This window comes from Camelus dromedarius, chromosome 1 (genome assembly GCF_036321535.1).
Source record: "Camelus dromedarius isolate mCamDro1 chromosome 1, mCamDro1.pat, whole genome shotgun sequence".
Lineage (NCBI taxonomy): Eukaryota > Metazoa > Chordata > Mammalia > Artiodactyla > Camelidae > Camelus > Camelus dromedarius.
In genome coordinates, this window is record NC_087436.1 from 77,456,514 (window position 1) to 77,476,665 (window position 20,152).

Here is a 20,152-nt window from a genome sequence, read left to right on the forward strand (position 1 = left end):
GCCCAGACGACTAATAGAAAAGAACCGCTGGCTGTGGGGAGCGGTGTGTGAAAAGGCCTCTGTATGCAGTCATCCCCTTGTATCCCAAGCACTTGGACTTGCTGAAATTAATTTTGTAAAAGTTTGGTAGAAACTGCACGCAAGCATGTGCACAAAGACTTTAAGGCATGGAACTTATTATTCCACTTTCTCAGGATCCAACTTCTTATTTATTCATAAATTACATATTTGCCAAGGAAAATACTTTGTTGAAGGTCTGATCAAGCAGGTGCATTCAAGTAACCTGAAAAGCCTTCACTAACATTTGAAAACTTTTCAGAACTGGGTTTCTTGGAATTGACAATAAAGGTCTTTTTTCCTTCCATGAATTCAAGTTTGAAATACTTTTCTAAATAATTCAGAAAATATGATTTAAGTTGGTAATGAATCAGTAGGAATATATGTAATAACATTCATCGTGTTATGAAAGAAACTTATTTCAAATATATTTAAACACAATAATTAACATCTTTAAGGAGCCTGTTTGGTATTTTAAATATTTAGTACACTCAGTGTTTTTGATTAATGCTTATTCATGACAGGAGAAATAAAGGAAAGCTGATTTTTATAACTTTGTGGCTTCAAAAACCTAAGGTTCGATTCACTTATAATATTTTTGAACTGGAGAAGATTTATGAGAGGGCATAAGAATAGAAAAATACTGAACCCAAAAATGTATCATAACATAATCAAGGGCCGCATAAGAAGGGGAACAGAGTTAGCATGGAAGCTAGATTTCAAACCTCTAATGCAGTATGCAGAATGCTCTTTCTACAATATAGTTCATCCTATCTTGTACATGTCTTCCTTCTGTATTCATCAATGATAAAGAAATCTGTCAAAAAAAATGACTAAACAAATTGAGTCCTACCTCTGAAATTGTTTAGGGACTTTAACAACTTGAAATCTTTTGGTTTTGTCTCATTTTTTTCTCATTAACAACGTGCATCTTTCTGATGGTCTTTAAAATCACTTACATCAATCTTAGGAATAGTCCAAACCATTCTTGGACAGGAGAGAACACACCAGCTGTGGTTTAAGCAGCAATGCAGCTGTAGAAAGTATGTGAGCAAAACCTGAAGCTGGAGAAAAGCCAGTTTGCCTTAAAAAATTCCACCTGGACCTACTTAGCACCTCCTTCCTTGCCCTAACCCTAAACACATGCCCTTGGACTCCTCAGGGACAGGAGTGAAACCTGGAGAGAGCAAGAGGCTTAGTATTAGTTTGTGTTGGCAAGATTGTTCCAGGGCCCTTCTATTTCCTGCTTCCCATACCTCTCCTCTTTGCTGCAACAGACAACTGAAACTCAGTATAGACAGCAGTCACTGCTATATATTAATAAATCAGAAACTATAGCAATTCCTCCATATTGTCTTATTGTTTTTTTACTAAAGAAATCCAAGGGATATACTAGACACCTTCTTTCATTGCATGTAACCAGGAACAATTTAAATAGTAAATAACTGGGCTGGTACAATCCTTATATAGGTATGTTGTTTCAGCTCTTAAGAAAAAATTTCCATGTTCATATTCTTCAGAGCGCTTATTCTTAGAGACACCACTTTTATAAATCCAGCAGCTAAAATACAGGTATTAAAGTTCCTTTAGAAAATTCAAGAAATGTATTATGCCTTTGTTTACTCATTCATTCATTTGTTCAACAAATACTAACTACTATAGGTTACACTGACTGCATATATCTGTTTTATGCCTGGTAGCAGGTTAAAGTAAGCTGCATAGATTATAACATTTAAGCGTTGCAGCAATGCATAAAGTAAGTATTACCATTATCTCCCTTTTCTAGATAAGGAAACTGAAATTCAAAGAGATTAAGTAACTTGCCCATGGTTACCCACCCAGCTAAGAAGTTATAGAATTAATATTTGAATAGAGTCACTTGCAAAAATGTTAATTATAGGCTCTAGACACCAAGTGTATTAGGGTTCACTATATAATTATTTTACCATTTATGCATGTTTGTAAATTTTCATAATAAAATGTCAAGGGTAAAATCACTTTCATTTTCATTTCCATGAAGCTTTAATTGATGTATCATATCATGACTTATTCAGTATTTATTTGAAGCCACATCATAAACACTAATGCAAAATTAAAACATTCCCAGATAAGCAAAGCTGAGGAAGTTCATTACCACTAGACCTGCCCTGCAACAAATGCTTAGCCATCCTGCAAGTTACTAGACAGTGATTTGGAGCCATATGAAGAAATAAAGTTCTCAGTAAGGGTAATTCACCATATGAAAATTGGTTAATGTGATACACCACACTAACAGAATGGAGGGAAAAAAATACTACATGATCATCTTGATTGATGCAGAAAAAGCATTTGACAAAAGTCAACATTCTTTTATTATAAAAACACTCAAGCTAAGAGTATATGGAAACAACCTCAACATAATAAAAGCCATATATGACAAACCCACAGTGGACATCACACTCAATGGTGAAAGGCTGGAAGCTTTTCCTCTAATAATAGGAAAAAAATAAGAGTGCCCACTCTTACCACTCCTATTCAGCATAGTATTACAAATCCTACCGAAAACAATTAGGCAAGAAAAAGAAATAAAAGGCACCCATATTGGAAAGGAAGAAGTAAAATTATCCCTGATCACAAATGATACGATCTTGTATGTAGAAAACCCTAAAGATTCCACAAAAAACTCTTATAACTAATAAATAAATTTAGCAAAAGATCAGATACAAAGTCAACCACAAAACCCAATCACATTTCTATATTCTAATAATGAACAATCTGAAAAGGAAGTTAAGAAAACAATTTAATTTACAATACCATCACAAAGAATAAAATACTTTGAAATTAACTTAAAGAGGTGAAAAATTGTACACTGGAAACTAAAACATTGCTGAAAGAAGCTAAAGAAGACATAAATAAATAGAAACACATTCCATGTTCATGGATTAGAAGATTTAATATTGTTAAAACATCCATACTACCACAAGTGATCTACTGATTTTATGCAATCCCCATAAAAATCCCAATGAAGTTTTTTAAAGAAACAGAAAAATCCATCCTAAAATTCATATGGAATCTGAGGGTCCTCAAATAGCCAAAACAATCTTAAAAAAGAATGATGTTGGAAAACTCTCTGATTTCAAAACTTACTATAAAGCTATAGTAATCAAACAGTGTAATACAAAGACAGACTGACCAATGGAATAGAACAGAGAGCCCAGAAATAACCCTTCACATATTAAGTCAAATGATTTTCAACAAGGATGCCAAGACCATTCAGTGGGGAAAAGGACAATTTTCAATAAATGGTACTGGTGAAACTGGATGTCCACATGCAAAAGAATGAAATTAGACCCTTACTTACCACCATATACAAAAATTAACTCAAAATGGATTAAAGACCTCAATGTAAGAGCTGAAACTATAAAACTCTCAGAAGAAAACTTAGGACAAAAGCCCTATGACATTAGATCTAGCAATGATTTTTTGGATATGACACTAAAGGCATAGACAACAAAAGAAAAAAAATAGCCAAATTGGATTTCATAAAAAATTTTAAGTTTTGTTTATCAAAAAATTCTATCAACAGAATTAAAAAGGCAATCTACAGAATGAGAGAAAGTATTTGCAATTCACATATTTGATAAGGGATTAATAACCAGAATATATAGAGAGCTCCTAAAATTCAACAACAATAAACAAAAACCAGATTCAAAAATCAGCAAAAGACTTGAATAGACATTTCTCCAAAGAAGATACACAAATGACCAATAAGCACATGAAAAAAATGCTCAACATCATTAAATTAGGGAGCTGCAAATCAAGACCGTGGTGAGATACCATCTCACACCATTAGGATAGCTACTATCAAAAAAAAAAAAAAAACAGAAAATAACAATTTAAAAAATTGAAAATAAATACAGACACTAAAATGCATAGTCATCCAGCTATTCCAGAACATCCTTATTTTATTTTTATAGATTGTCATCAAATTTTTTTAAATGTTAGATTTCCAGTTGTCAAATAAGGCATGTGAAGACCATCCAGACTCCCACATCCCAGCATGAAAAGCACTCACATGATTACATAATCACAATAAAATATCATGTGTATTATGGAGAGGACAAATACATAGAAAAGTGATCAAGCCTAGTCAAAAGGAAGGATAACATTCCAAAGGATGGAAGGTAAGATGAGGAGAGATGTGTTTTAAGCAGAGGAAATATGTGTAGTTAGGCCCAGAAGCAAAAGAAAGTCTAGCACAATCCAAGAATAAAAAGTGTTCAGTATGGCTGGAAACTATGGTAGTCATCCAGGTAAGAGATGGTATTGCATGGAATAGGGTAGTTGCAACAAGAATGGATACAAATGGACAATACTCAAGCTAATTAAAAAGTGAAAGAATCAGAAATTGGTGACTATGAGAAGAACAAGGAGCTAAAAATGATAATAACAGCTGACTTTAAAAAAAAAAAAGCTCATCATGACCCAGGCATTGTATTAAGCACTTTACATAAACCATCTCATTTAATTCTCACAATAATCTGCCAGGTATTTACTATTTTAGAAATGCTGGCTAACATCCAGTGTTGCACAGATTGAAAATAGCAGTAGGGCTGCAATCAAGGACTATTCACTCCCAAACTCATGCTCATAACCACTATCTAGATAGTCTGTCTTCGGCTGGGTAGGTGGTATAGCCATTTACTGAAGAATAATGGGAGAGGATGTGTTAGGGAAGGAGATCAAGATAATGAATATTTTTAAACACCCTAATGGAAATGGACATTATGTATTATTTATTGGTTTCATGATCTAAATATCAAAAGAAGTTTTACTGTTTATCTTAAGTTAAATAGGTCAAATATTAAAAGCATTTAATAATAAACAGCAAATGAAGTTAGTTCTATTCACCCCAGTGTTTCTCAGTCTAGCTACATGTCAGAAACACTCTTAGAATTTTTTAAGTCAAGGCATGTCTGGACTTCACCCCATGGAATAAATACATGGAGAGGTAGCTGTATTTCTCTAAAACTTCTCAGAGATGCCCGTGCTGAGAGCCACCATTGTATATGGTTTATGGCAGTGTTTTTCAAAGTGGGAGAGCTAGACTGTTGGCATTAGGAATTCGGGAGTACTTATTAAACATACAAATTCTAGGTCTCTTCCCGTGCTTCTAAATAGAATCTTTGGGAGTGTGTTCCAAAAACTGCATTTTAATTGGCTTCTCAGTTATGTGTGGTATTTATCTGCATTCATATTATAGAGGTATTTATTAATAATAAAAGGTATACCATTAATCTTCCAAATGTGTAATGCTGATAAGTGTATATTGAAGACATACCATTTTAGCATCTAATAAATTTATGTTCCTTTTTCTTAAACTGTTTAAAAATATAATATTTCATTTCCCATCATTCCTGAATTGGTTCCTATTGTACGAAAGAAAGAACACAAATCCTTGAATCAGCAAGGACTGGTGCTCGATAATGGTGTTCCAAATAATTTTGCATATCAGAACTGTACTGTGCCCATTCATAATAAATCTAGGCCAAAGCAAGGTTATGGGAGCTGTTTCCAAATAAAGTTTTCACAGAAAACATTTTCAGATTTGTTTTCCTGTGTCAGAACAATGAGCGCAATATGAATGGATTTTTACTCCTCTGATGCTCCAAAGTATTGGTTGTTTAATAATGCTCGTGGACTTTTGAGTCTCCCCAGTAGCTGGCCTCCCATGTTCTGTTAGTTAGGGTGGTCATGAACAGTGATGCAGAATGTGCACAGCACAACTCCAGGGGGCGTCATCCATATTATGGTCTATGATGGTGCCAACTCCCAACGGCAGGAATTATACCCCAAGGGAATTCTTAAATTCTAAATTAAGTCTTATTTTACTACCTTCTATTACATCTCATTGGAAATTATATCCTTTACTTGAAATGGTACATGTACATTGTTGACTAAAATAACTTGAAAGCACATTGGTAAATGAAGGAAAGCAAGGCAAGTACTCACCAAAGATAACGTCATTGATAATTTGGTTTTTAAAAAAAGTGATGAAGATTGTAGCAGCTAGTCACAAAAAATGTTTATACAATTTTCAAAAATACTAAATTTTAAAGTTCTGATTTTTCCTTAATGTAGCTTTAATTTAAAATGCAAAGATTTAAGATTGTTTATTTTAATCTTGACTGTTTAAGTAAACAATAAAACGCTTTTTAATTCATTCCCAAGGCTATAGTTTGTTATCACAAAAGCTGAAGTCCCACTTAGAGAATGTGTTATTCTATTACAGAAATACCTGTTAATGATTAAGTAAATGTTTTTATCAGTTTCTAGTATAGAAATTTTCACTTTACATTTGCATTAGAAGCAAGATAATACATCAAAAAATTTCAAGAACTTTGACATGATTGTTACCATTTAGGGATATCTAGTTTAAAACAAAAATGTGTACTCAGAAAAATCAGGTGTTTCTCTTTTACTTTTGATTTATTTTGCTTTTTTTAATCTTCTAAATCCAAGTATTATAAAAGAGTCTAAATGTGAAATATTCATAACTAGAAAAGAGTACTATACTTTAACTTTTAAAAGTTTATAGTAATTATATTTTCTTAGCCATATATTTTAATTATATTTTACTTTACTCAATCAGTATGTGATTATGCAAACAGATTTTGCAGTATTTACTGAACATAGTAACCAAAAGTAGGTCAAATATTTCAGATAATAAAAGGCACAGTTTATAAGCCCATAAACCTATTTTATGAAGTACTATCATTTTAATTTCAGTGTTCTAGTGAAGACAAATATATTAATGATCTTGAACCTGAAAAATATATTGAATATTGATAATTAAAATCCACACTTGCTTATTTGAGAACTGAGAACCCATGAGACCTTCCTAATACTCATCCCACTTGCCTCCCCAGCTACGTGCTTCATTATTCAGTTATAGCATTCTCAACAGTTCTATGAGGAGAGAGAGAAATACCATGTACTAGACCTACTATGTGCCACATAATGTGTGAGGCAGATGCTTTTATGAAATCAGGAGGGAAGGAGAAGAGACAAAACATAAATGAGACAATTTTTTCACCACTTGATGGTTCCAATAAGCTTGACATTATTGATCAAAAGTATTTTCAAGGATTTTTCTCTATATTTCATACATCCATTCTGATTCTCCCCCAATATTATTACTGCTTGGTTATTGGAGATATTTTAATGAATAAGTAATTTCAAATGCAAGCAAACAGTAGAACCTACCCTGCATGGAAAACTGTTTACCAAAGTAAGCATAGTCTAATGAAGGTAAATGCCTCCTTTGTAGATGTGAAATAACATTTGGTCTCTTTAGCATTAACGTTATTCCTACAATGATACACAGGGCAACTCCATATTAACCTTCTCAGTGACATCCAGGGATTAATTTTTGGCGCAGAGAAGAGTAAGAAATGGAAGCTGGTAGAGAACATCCCAAATTAGTGGTATATTAGAGAGTAGATAGAAGTGATAAGTCTGCAAGTTCACAGGAAGAAGGGGAAAAGGTAAAGCTCTTTTAGTCATTTCAGGTAGGAAATAGTTGCTGTTTGCTAACTGTGTGTGCATCTAAAAAAGCAGAATGCTCAGTTTTTTGGTTTTCTGGTTTTTGCTTTCTCTGTTTTTCCTCAAAGTGATGTATATTCCCAGTTCATTCACATTACCTACCACTCAATAAATATTTTCTGAATGGATGAACTAGTGAGTATTTCTAACAGTCACTTGTGATTAAAGACACTGGACGATGCCAAGTGAGTGAAAGTTGTTCTGAAGTGATCAGGGGCCAGATATGCAAGAAAGGCATATCCTCATCTGCGAAGTGCCTGCCTATTCATGGGTTGCTATGAGGATTATTTGAGACCACAAGGCCCTTGAGAGAGTGCCAGGCATCAAATAAGCCCTAATGGTTGCTAGTATCATTATGTTGTTACCAGTGCTACAATAACTGATGCTTTATGTGAGGCCAAAGTGTTTTGGAAGCTTTGAATGTTATGACAAAGAATTTTCACTAGTTCAATGGAAAATGCCACTGGTATCTTGATAGGGATTGCATTGAATCTGTAGATTGCTTTGGGTAGTATGGTCATTTTAACAATATTCTTCCAATCCAAGAATACAGAATATCTTCCCTTCTGTTTGTATCATCTTTAATTTCTTTTATCAGTGTCTTACAGTTTTCTGAGTACAGGTCTTTTGCCTCCTTGGCAGGTTAATTCTTAGGTATTTTATTCTTTTTGATGTGATGGTAAATGGGATTGTTTCCTTAATTTCTCTTTCTGGTAGTTTGTTTTTAGCATGTAGAAATGCAATAGATTTCTTTTTTATTTTTTTTAAGATTTTTTTATTGAGTTATAGTCAATGTGTCAAATTTTACAATGTGTCAAATTCCAGTGTAGAGCACAATTTTTCAGTTGTTCCTGAACATACATATATTCATTGTCACATTTTTTTGACTATGAGCTACCACAAGATCTTGTATATATTTCCCTGTGCTATACAGTATAATCTTGTTTATCTATTTCTGTATACCAATTTTGTATCCTGTAACTTTACCAAATTCATTCATAAGCTCTAGTAGTTTTCTGGTGGCATCTTTAGGATTTTCTATGTATAATATCATATCATCTGCAGACAGTGACAGTTTTACTTCTTTCTTTCCAATTTGGATCCATTTTATTTCTTTTTCTTCTCTGATTGCTGTGGCTAGGACTTCCAAAACTATGTTGAATAAAAGTGGCGAGAGTGAGCATCCTTGAACTTAGAGGAAATGCTTTCTGCTTTTCACCATTGAGTATGATGTTACCTGTGGGTTTGTCATATATGGCCTTTATTATGTTGAGGTGTGTTCCCTCTAAGCCCACTTTCTAGAGAGTTTTTATCATAAATGAATGATGAATTTTGTCAAAATCATTTTCTGCATTTATTAAAATGATCATGAGTTTTATTCTCCAATTTGTTGATGTGGTGTATCATATTGATTGATTTGTAGATATTGAAAAATCCTTGTATCCCTGGGGTAAATCCCACTTGATTATGGTGCATGATCCTTTCAATATATTTTTAGATTCAGTTTGCTAATGTTGTTGAGGATTTTTGCATCTAGAACAAATAATTATAAAATTTATATGGAAACACAAAAGACCCCAAGTAGACAAAAAATCTTGAGGAAGAACAAAGGTGGAGGAATCACACACCCTTACTTTAAACTATACTACAAAGCTGCAGTACAACCAAAACAGTATAAACAAAAATAAACACATAGGTCAATGAAAGAGAATAGAAAGCCCAGAAATAAACCTATGCACTTATGGTCAGTTAATCTACAGAAGGAGGCAAGAATATACAATGGAGAAAAGGCAGTCTCTTCAGTAAGTGATACTGGGAAAACTGGACTGATACATGTAAAAGAATGAAATTAGAATATTCTCTAACATTAAATACAAAAATAAACTCCAAATGGACTAAAGACCTAAATGTAAGACCAGAAACCATAAAACTCCTAGAGGAAAACATAGGCAGAACATTAATTGACATAACTCATAGCAATATGTTTTGGATCTATCTCCTAAAACAAAGGAAATAAAAGCAAAAATAAACAAATGGGACCTAATTAAAGTTAAAAGCTTTTGTCCAGCAAAGGAAACCATCAACAAAAAGAAATAACAACCTACTGAATGGGAGAAAATATTTGCAAGTGATATGACCAATAGGGGTTAATATACAACCTATATAAACAGCTCATACAACTCAACATCAAAAAAACAAACAATTTGATCTTTAAAATGGCAGAAGAACTAAATAGACATTTTTCCAAAGAGGAAATGCAGATGGCCAACAGGCACATGGAAAGATGCTCATCTCTAATCATGGAAATGCAAATCAAAACCACAATGAGATATCACCTCACACCTGTCAGAATGGCCATCATCAAAAAGAACACAAATAGCAAATGTTGGCGAAGATGCGGAAGAAGGGAACCCTCATACACTGTTGGTGGGAATGTAAATTGGTGCAGCCGCTATGGAAAACAGTATGGAGGTTTTTCAAAAAAACTAAAAATACAACTACCATATGACCTAGGAATTCTACTCCTGGGTATATATCCAAAACAAAAAACAAAAACACTAATTCAAAAAGATACATGCGTAAAATTGAAGTGAATGATAAGAATTACCCTATTTTTTAAATTAGCAAGCTGAGATGGAGAGATTGTTTTCACTAGTACTTATAAAAGGGGAAAAAAGAGCTAAGATTAGAGGTCGCAAATATTTTACCTGCAATTTTCTTTGTGGTTCTTTAAATTCCATTGTAACCAGGTTATTGACTTTTTAGCGTATTTTTAGCATATTGACTGCATGTGTTGCCTTAACATTAGAGAAAATTAGCAGACTCTCATCTGCTGATTTTTTTTTAGGTATGTGGACACTTCTGTCTGTCTCAAATGCACAAATTCATCAAAATCTATTTATATTCCTCTCTTCCAATGAGCCTATCTTGATTATCCCAGCCCACAGTGATATGATTCTTCTGAAAATTTAAACTGCTTCTTTCGTATATTGTTCATTTGATGCACATGAGCTGCCTTGAATTATTCAATACTTTTTAGATGGATAAGCATTTTCTTCCAAATTAGTTGTGAACTGCATGGTAGCAAATGTTACACATTATGTTTCTTCATATTCCTCTTATGCTTATACTGTTCTGCCCATTGTAGGTAATTAAGTCATTTGTTAATTGGTCAGCAGTATCACATCCCCATCCTCATCATCAGCATCATCAGTAGCATTTACTGAGAAAATGACAAGTCCTTCTCTAGAATAGCAAAGAATGTCCTCAAAAATGCTTAACACATATTTTTCTTGCATCATACAAAGGAAAGGAAATATTCTCTCTTGTACTGATGAATTCATGGGCCAGCAGGAGCACAAAAAGGCAGTGTGATCTAATGAAAATTTTAAGGGATTAAAGAAATCAGAGATCTTCTTCCTACTCCTTCAGGCTTCACTAGCAGGCTAACCCTAGGCAGCCCAGGGTTATCTTGGTCATTGCTCTATTTCTTCATCCTGCAAAATTGCCACTATGGCAGTTTCTTTCCTATATATACCACCAGGCTATACTGTGGGTATATTGAAAAAATAGAAAGAAGATAATCCACTTGAAAAGGTAAATTCCTCATTAAAAACCAAATTCTTGTTCACTGTCATCTTAAAATCACGTTCTCAGATAGGAATTTCCAAGGGGATAAATGGTTTTTTAAAAGACATTCTCTGTGGAATTCCTGTTTAAACAATCCCCTGAACGTGCTTCAAAGGTAATAAAGGCCCATGCTCTGCTTTGTGGAGCCACACTAGAGTGATTTACTTGCCTTCCTGGCTTATGAGATCTTGAATTGAAGTTCCTGAGAAACATCCAAGAAATGATCGAGGTCCCAGCAAGGAAAACCCAAGCCCACGCTGAAACCTAATTTATCTGAACTGTTACTGTTGTCCCCACTCTAGAGATTGTACTCACTCTACAGATTGCAAAACTGTCTCACATGAGTAGCAGATAACTTAATTTTTGTGCAAGTCATTATGCAAAGACATTGTTTTTAGATGCTTAACTCAGAAAAATTGAAAAAGCTCATCTATTAATCTATTTGCTTTGCTGGTGTTAATAAGTATATTTTTATGAAAACAATGAATTTGCCGTTTCATATTGGAGTGGTCCACATTCAAATTAGTATTTCTTATAATCAAAATATATGACTTGAGCTAGATGGTATATGTTATGTTCTAATCTTCATTAATTAATAAGAAATAGCATCAACTATTTCTGTGGCTATGTCTAGCAAAAAATGTTTGCTATTTTGATGGGCTTAAAATGCCTAAACAAATCATACAGGCAGAAAGGGCTTAGATGACTTGATATTTTAAATTGACGTCAATATAAGTAGACAAGTTGGTGTTTTGTCTTAAAGGTAAATGCTATTGGGTTATTTTGGCATAATTATCATGGTTAAGAACAAAAGTATTTTAAATGGGCAGATAACAAAGATAAACACACATTTATTATTTTTTTAATCTCAAGATCACAATTTTATATTTGCACATTACCCTTAAACCACATCCTGCATGTTTTGAATTTCAGAGAGTTTAGGATTAAGGGCCGTTCTTTTTATCTAATGCTTATTCTCAGAGTTTGTTTTGATTTTTTTTTTCCTAGCATGATACATAAGAGTTTTAAGTTCTTTAAAGATCCTCTGGACTTATGAGCAAAGGAAGAGGAGGATCAAGATGATCTTATTTTTATTTAATATTTATTAAGCACACAAGTTATTCCAGAATTTTTGGAACACTAAGCTAAAATAGCCTCAAAAAATGTCTTTGCCTCTTAGATTTTTAGATTCAGATGTCTAATCATTCCTGTTACTTTCCTTTTACACGTGAGGAAAGTGAGTCACAAAGAGTTTAAGTTACTCATGTATGGCTGCATAGCTAACTAGTGGCAGAACTGCGAGTAGACCCTGATGTTTTCACTCCTGCCCAGTCTAGACTCTTTCTACTGTCCCAAACTGCCACTCGTGACAAATAAATGTTTCCAAGAAGGATAAATATGTACAAATACATTAGAACGTAGGGAGATTAAGGACAAAGGTGGTGTCTTGGTCATCGTGCGCCTAGCACACAGTAACAGTAAACAGTTTATAAACACACATTGAATAATTGAGCTGCTGACCGATGCTCATTTTGCTCTGACATTGGAGTCAGTGCATCATCTTTGACTGAGGTAAGCATCTTAATTGGTGCCTGGCTGTTCAGTTAGCCTCAATTTTGTGGTCTCACTGGCAATAAAGGTCACAAACTCTTCCTGCCTAGAGGGAAATAATCTCTATAGCACTGGTCTTGAAGCTCTTAATGCTCAAAATGATCATACAAAGGTCCCTGTGCAAATAGCATTTTACAAACCCCAAGTTGATGTTCCAACACAGTCCCTGACTGTCCTGTTCTGTAGCCCAGATGAACAGACAAGTCCACACAGGTTCAGATATTTCTATCACAATATACCCCTTAAACAAGATTTTTAGAAACCAAGTAAATAATTAAAATATTACAAAATTAAGCCAGGTCATGTAAGTTATATCTAAGGTAGAATTACACTCATATTTCAGTCTAAATCCAAAAAATATGTATTTGATCCCTGCACAACTAGAACGTGTGTGAGAACAACCTTCCCCAATAGGATGCTAAGATAATAATCGAGGCAAATGGGCACCCTCTTTTAAAATGATGCTTTTGTTCCAAATCCCGTGATGAACTAAACTAAATCACATGAAGGATGCCTTTTGGTCTGAATTAGATTTTGTCCTAAGTGACCCAAGACACTTGAAATAGATTGAGAGGAACTTCGTGTCTCCTTTTCACCCAACCCCTCTCCTATAAATCTTTGTTTACCAGTCTAACAAGAAAGTGTTGGCAAGAAAACAAGCCAGAATTTCTTTCTAAAGCCAAGAGGAAACTAGCTAATCTATTCGGCCCAGTCTTTCTCAGTGTGTGAGCAAGGAAAAGAGACTGCATGCCCCTAGCTCCTCTGCTAGACGCACATCCTGGAGCCGGACTCATCCCTTCTCCTTGGGGGTGCTATGAGGGAGATGATCGCTGGGGGTGGGAGAGCTGGTGAACTTTGGCTGGATCTTCCTCTAGACAGAAAAAACAAATTACACATAGAAAAGAAGAGGCTGCAGCCTGTTGGGCAATACCCACGGGTTCCTGAGTTCTAATCCCAGCTCTACCACCGCTTATATGAGTGAGCTTGGCCAAGTTATTAACCAGTTCCACCCTAGACACTGGGGAAGGGTTGCCACCTCTTAACTTTTTCACATCACTGTCAGGGTGGTAGAGGGGCAATAGAGTGTAATGGTGAAGAAAATGGGCTCAGGAATCAGACAAACTTGGTTTCCAATTCCAGCTCTGTCACATCGAGCTATAACCTGGGGAAACTACCTCTCTCAAGCCCCACTTTCCTAATCTGTAAAGTGTACTTGTTTAGTAAGTTCGCTGTGAGTACTGGATGAAATAGTGCATGTGAAGTGTTTAGCACAGTTCATGGCCCAGTCTGCACAGTGCATGACCCAGTCTGATTGTCCGGTAAATTTTGAATTTGATAACAATAGCCGAGGCTTGGGTGTGCGCTTAGTGTGGGAAGAGGAGGCCTTTCAGCCACCTGCAATCTAAGACTCAGGGTCACCTCGGGCACCTAAATAACAGTTGCTCCTTCACATAATTCAGCCTAGGGCCTTAGGCTATGACACCGGGTATCGCCAACAAAACCTCCGAATAATCATGAATGTTTATTCGCTTGAAGTTTTCATTTCCTTCAGGCTCTTTGCAGGTGTGGGTAAGAGGATGGGATTTAAGGGTCTGGGGTATTGTTGCTATATCCAGTCTCACTACCTTTTCTTCAACCCTAATGTAGGTTAAATTTCCGTTTACTGCCTAAAACATGACTAAATAGAATTTATGTCTGCTCTGCTCATATTGGTTGCAGCAGCCCTCTAGCCCTGAAGGTTAAGGCAAAGTCCTACACAATTCAGTGGTCCTTTCTGTGCTCTCCTCCATTTTTTGCACAGCACCATCTGCTCAAGCTTCATACGTTCTTCTCTGGGGGACCTTTCAAATTCTTCAGTGATGTCTTTAAATTAAAACTCACAGTAACTTTGTTGCGTGAAACTCCTCAGTGACTTCCTATTGCCTTTAAATCAAATTGAAAGTCATTCTTAGAGCCCACTTAGCCTACAGAATTTAGGTCCTTCTTAATCCCCAAATGTATCTCATGTCATCCCTTCCCTGCCCGCTTCTCCATTCTCACTATAATCCAGACACAATGACCTTTCTATCTTTTGAACAAGCCAGGTGATTTCCTGTAAGAGGGCCACTGCACTTGCTGCTCCTTCTGCCTGGAATGTTATTCCCCAGCATCTTCACATGGCTTTCTCATTGTTCAAGTTTCAATTAAAACATGTCCTTCTCAGAAAGGATTGTTTCAACCTCCCTATCTTAAGTATCTATGTCCTTTCCAATTAACATCAACTTCATTGTTCTCACAGCGCAATTTCTCTACCTGCAGTTATTTGTTTACATATTTATGACTCTTCTTTCCCTACTGAAAAGTGATGCACTGAGAGCAGGGACTTTATTTATTATCACTGTCTGGAGCAATGATTTGCTCATGGACTCTCGATAAACATTCACTAAATGTGAGAATGAATGGTCTGAAATCTTCCTTTAATAGTAGGCTGGTCTCCACCAACTCCCCTTTCTGTATCTCTGAAATGTATTCAGCATTGAATAATAATGTCTAGGACTTTGCTACTTTTATAACTTATCTTTTACATAATCCCTTTTACACTCCATATGGTCACCCTGAATTTCACATTCCAGGTAATGCTACCATCTCCCCTTACTGATTGCTTACTGATTGCTGGGAGGGGCACTATCATCTCTCCTTGGGGGGTTGAAGAGGGAGAGGTGGGACACTTACTAAAGCCTTGGATAGGCTCTGGTTTGCTCCAGAAGGTACTCACTTCCAGGCAGCATTGCTTGGAAGTATCTTTTAGATCATTCACAATCTTGTATAGAAGGAGAAATATGGCAGTTTGAGTTTTCACAATCCCACTGTGTCCTAATTTTTACATAGGGTTGAAGATATCTTCCTAGAGAATGTGTTCATTGTTATAGCAACAATTTACAACTAATTGGAGACATTCTTCCATGCTTGCTGGAATGTAGTCTGGTATATAGGAGAGAGCAAAGACTTGAGTTAGTAAACCTTCATTCAAAGCTCCAGCTTGGCAAATAAGTAGCTGTGAGTCCTTTGGCAAAATATTTAATATTTTTCTTATGTGATTAAAAGATGGAAACAGAAATGCCTGACTTACTTAATAGAAATATAGGCAAAGCCCCTGTCACATAGAGGATTATCAATAAATGGTGACTGTTACACTTCTCACCATCAAAGCATGCAGATGACTTATGCTCATTTTGAGGTTAACATTTGGAAAGTGGGTAGAAGAAAGGTATTTTTATTTTCTCTTTTGTTCATTTTTGCATCTAATCAATAAATATTATTATATGTCTTCTCCGTGCTGGACATGAGGCTTGACTGTGGAGGAGCCAAAATACATGACAGCATCCCTGGTCACAAGCAACTTACAGTCTAATATGGGACAAAGCAGTCAAGAGACCAATAAGATACAGTTTAGAGAAAAGCTAAGAAATGGGATCTGCGGGGACACTGCACAGGGGTGAGAAGATTCATCCACAAAGTCCTCCAAAAAAATGAGTTCTAAGAATAAGAGAAATACCCAGATGGTAAAGAAGTTCATTCCAGATTTCTGTGTAGTGAAGTCGTCTGTCTTCTTCATTAGACTGTGAACTCCATGAGGTCAAGGTCTTATTTTGTTCAATATTGTGTCTTCAGCACCTAAGACAGCACGCAGTACTGTCTCTCATTAAGTCTCTCATTAAGTATATGTGAATGAGCCCCTCTAAAGCATAGTATGATTTACCCTATTCAGAAGGCTATATTAAAAGATACTGATGAGTTTTTTTAACACAGAGTTGTAGAGAGACAATGAAAAGACTTTCTGAAGTTGACAGAATCCAGTCTATAATGAGAATGATAAATAATTTACTTCACATTCATAGTCAATGAATTTTAAAGCCTCACTATATAGTAAGTTCAGAGATCAATTTATAGTTTCTCCTCAGTAAGGAAGTGGTTTTAATCCATAATGTCTTCTTAATTGATGAAACTCTATTCTGGCTTTGTCATATCCTCACTGTCAGGATGCTGTTATCCCACTGAGATGACTACATTCTGTCAGCCTCTCCTATTTCTCATTTCTTAGTCTTTGATTGCGTCTGAAGCCCTTTGGTCCAAACCAATACACCCTGCAAAATGCTAAATGCTTAGTGGTTTGCTAAAGAGAATCCCCATTCAATGTTGTCATTTTTCTGTTAGGTTCAAGATTGTCTCTTATTCTCCTAAGCAATTGTATTTCCCCTGCAAGATGGATGTTCCATCCATGTTGATGGTGGAAAGGAAATAAAAATCCCTTTGTTCATAAGAATCACCTTGTTTTTGGAATCTGAACTGAAAGCAGAACCTCCCTTTCTGCCTTCTACCCCGACAAGCATAGCATAGGCTTCACAGTAAAATGTTTGGGTACAAACCCCAGCATTATCACCAACTATTCCTCGTACCTTTGTTTAGTTGCTTCAGAGCCTCTTCCGTTCTTCTCTCCACCTTACTTTCTACCTAGAGTAGAGAAGGGATTCTGCTTCTGTGGGAGTACATGCATGGTATCTGGGTTCTAGCCCCAGCTGGGTTTGGCCAGTGTGAGGCTCCTCCTTCTGTGAGATTACCTGCAGCTATCTCTGTCGCTTGACATCAAGTATCTGCTCTTCTCCAGGCTGCTCTCAGTCTGTAATCCCTCTCTCCCTTTGGGTTCTGATTAATTCTCCCACTTGAGGGTGAGGAAAAGCCAGTGGCAGGAATGGTTTCAATACTCATAGCCCTGGCTTCATGCAGTGTCCTAAGCGGTGTCCCTACACACCATCTGTTAATCCCTGTGTAAATAAATAAACGTTGCCATTGTTGCCTGTTGGAATTCTGAGTGACACACTAACCATACGAGCCTTGGCCTTAGCACCTCCTCTTGCTTTAGTTTTCTTATCTATAAAATAGGATTAATAATAGCACCTACATTGTGGGCCTTGTGTTAGGATTAAATGAGACAAAATTTGGCACATAGTAAACACTCTCCAAAAATTAGCTCTTAGCACTATTATTATTTTGTTGCCTGGTGACACTTACTGTGAAGCATGATTAAATAAATAGCACCCTGACAAATTATCTTGTTAAACTTTGTTTAATCACCTCAAATCCAAAACCATGTTGGTTATACACCTTCTTTGAACCAAGATCCAGGGGAAATATTAAGCATACAAAGTTAAATAAAGATACAGTCTCCAGCCTGCATGGACCTCAAACACTACAATATAAAGTAGGAAGTGCAAAAAGAAAAGTATTTTAAAAACTGTTATGGGAGCTCTGGTGACAAGCAGAGGAAATGCCCAGGATTCTTCTATTTTCAGAGAGAAAATCATTGAATGTGAGAAAAAAAAGGTATTATTGAAAGTCTGAGGAAAGAAGATATGAAAAAAATTGGGAGTGTGGTGTGGAAGAGAGGAAGAACTTATCATAGACAATTATGCAAGTGCTGTGGGTCCAAAGGAGTTTATGGTCATTAATATTTATGAGACCAGTCATTATAGTTTTATTTTTCTCTAGCCAAACTCAGTCATTGCTATGCAAAAACAATAAAAGGAAAGTTGGGTTGAAACAGTATTTCAGTTTTTTCAATGAGCATAACAGGATGTGTGCAAGGAATTTGAAGGGCTATGCGGTGAGCAGTTATGATACTGCACCATGGAATCTTAGCTTGATAGGAGGAAAGTGAGTACATAAAGAGGGTAATAAACAGTGAAACGTAGTGGTTTAATGAATTAGCAGCTCTAAAGGATTTTTGAACTGGGGCTTCCAATGTATGTGAGCTAGAAAGATAGGAGATGAATGTCAGAGAGCAGTATGTTTGGAAACAAGACTTTGAGGATCATGTGTTTAAAGAAAGAGTAGACATTCACTGCAGAAAATTTAGAAAATATGCTATAGGAAAACATGTATACTACATGCATACACATTTGTGTGTATGGGTGTGTTTCTGAAGTTATTACTTTCCATTATCCACCTATCACTGTACCAATGACATCAGATGTGATTATTATTTAATAATTATAACTTGATATCTAAATGCAAGTTTTGCTGTTTAGCCTTCCTTTTCAAAATTATTTCAGATAGTCTTAGCCGCTGTCATCAAAGCAAAATTTTAAGTAATCAAAAGTACCCCATTGGTAATTTGCCTAAAATTTTAATACACTTATTTTATAATAATAAATTTCCTTCAGCAATATAGCCTCTTCGTTTACTTTTTATGTTATTTTAGAAAAATTTTTCATAAAAAAATGTTTGGAGGAATGTTATAATTTTTAAAAAGCATAATGCAAGTAAAGATTGCATGCAAAGTAGCTAGTAGATTATTTATTGCTGAGTAAAACCAATCAATTTTTGTACAGATATTTTGTATTGGATCAACTTACTGAGCTATCTTAGAAATTTTTCAGCTAGCTATCTTGGATTTTCTAAGTAAACTATCAGTTTATATGTAAAATATGATTTTTTTTCTCCTTTCCAGTATTTCAGCATATATATTACTTTTAATATTATTTTCATTTACTAAGGTTTCCAAAACATTTTGGGTAACAGTGAGATCAGACATTCTTAAGTTATTCTTATCCTCACTGGTGATGCAAAAAAGAACCTTGTCAAATACGGATATTTTTGTAAACTGAGAGAGAAAAAAATAATAAAGTCAATGATTCCCTTCAGAAATCAAATTGAATCTCCAACTGTCAAAAAGTGAGCAAAACTCTTATGTTATTTATAGTAAACCCTTAACAGATTGCAAAAAAAAATGGCCACCATTCTCCACTTTGTCCTTTATCCGTGCAGTGATATCCATCCATCCTTTGCAATGATACTTTGCAACTCCTCTCATCAAGAGAAGAAGTCACTCTGCCTGCCTCTTGAATCTGAGCTAGCCTCTGACCTGCTCTGGGCAACATTATGTGGAAGTAAAACTCTGCTGGTTCTGAAAATAAGCCTCTAACAGGGAGGACGAAAAGCTGTCTTCAACATAACCCTGAGAATTGTGTGACTAGTGAAAAGATATTTTTAAGTGGCACTGAATAAGAAAATAATTTCAAAATAATTATCAGCATTACAATTTTCAGAAAATAACTTGTTTCAGAGAAATTTATAGTGACAGACTTTGGAAATGTTAGAAAACAATTGTTTGTCAGAACTTAGACTCCATTTGCAAAATGGTTTCTTTTCCAAAACAAAAGAAGATTCCCTAAAACTAATGATTCATAAAAGCATTCCAGAGTCTTAAAATTCTAAGAGATAAAATTTTTTT

The 20,152-nt window shown here is 35.3% G+C and overlaps 1 protein-coding gene across 1 annotated transcript in view; it reads left to right on the forward strand.

Moving 5' to 3' along the window:
• The window catches only part of CFAP299 (cilia and flagella associated protein 299), a 492,182-nt gene that overhangs the window by 387,459 nt on the left and 84,571 nt on the right, over positions 1 to 20,152 (forward strand). The gene's annotated exons all lie outside the window — the stretch shown is intronic.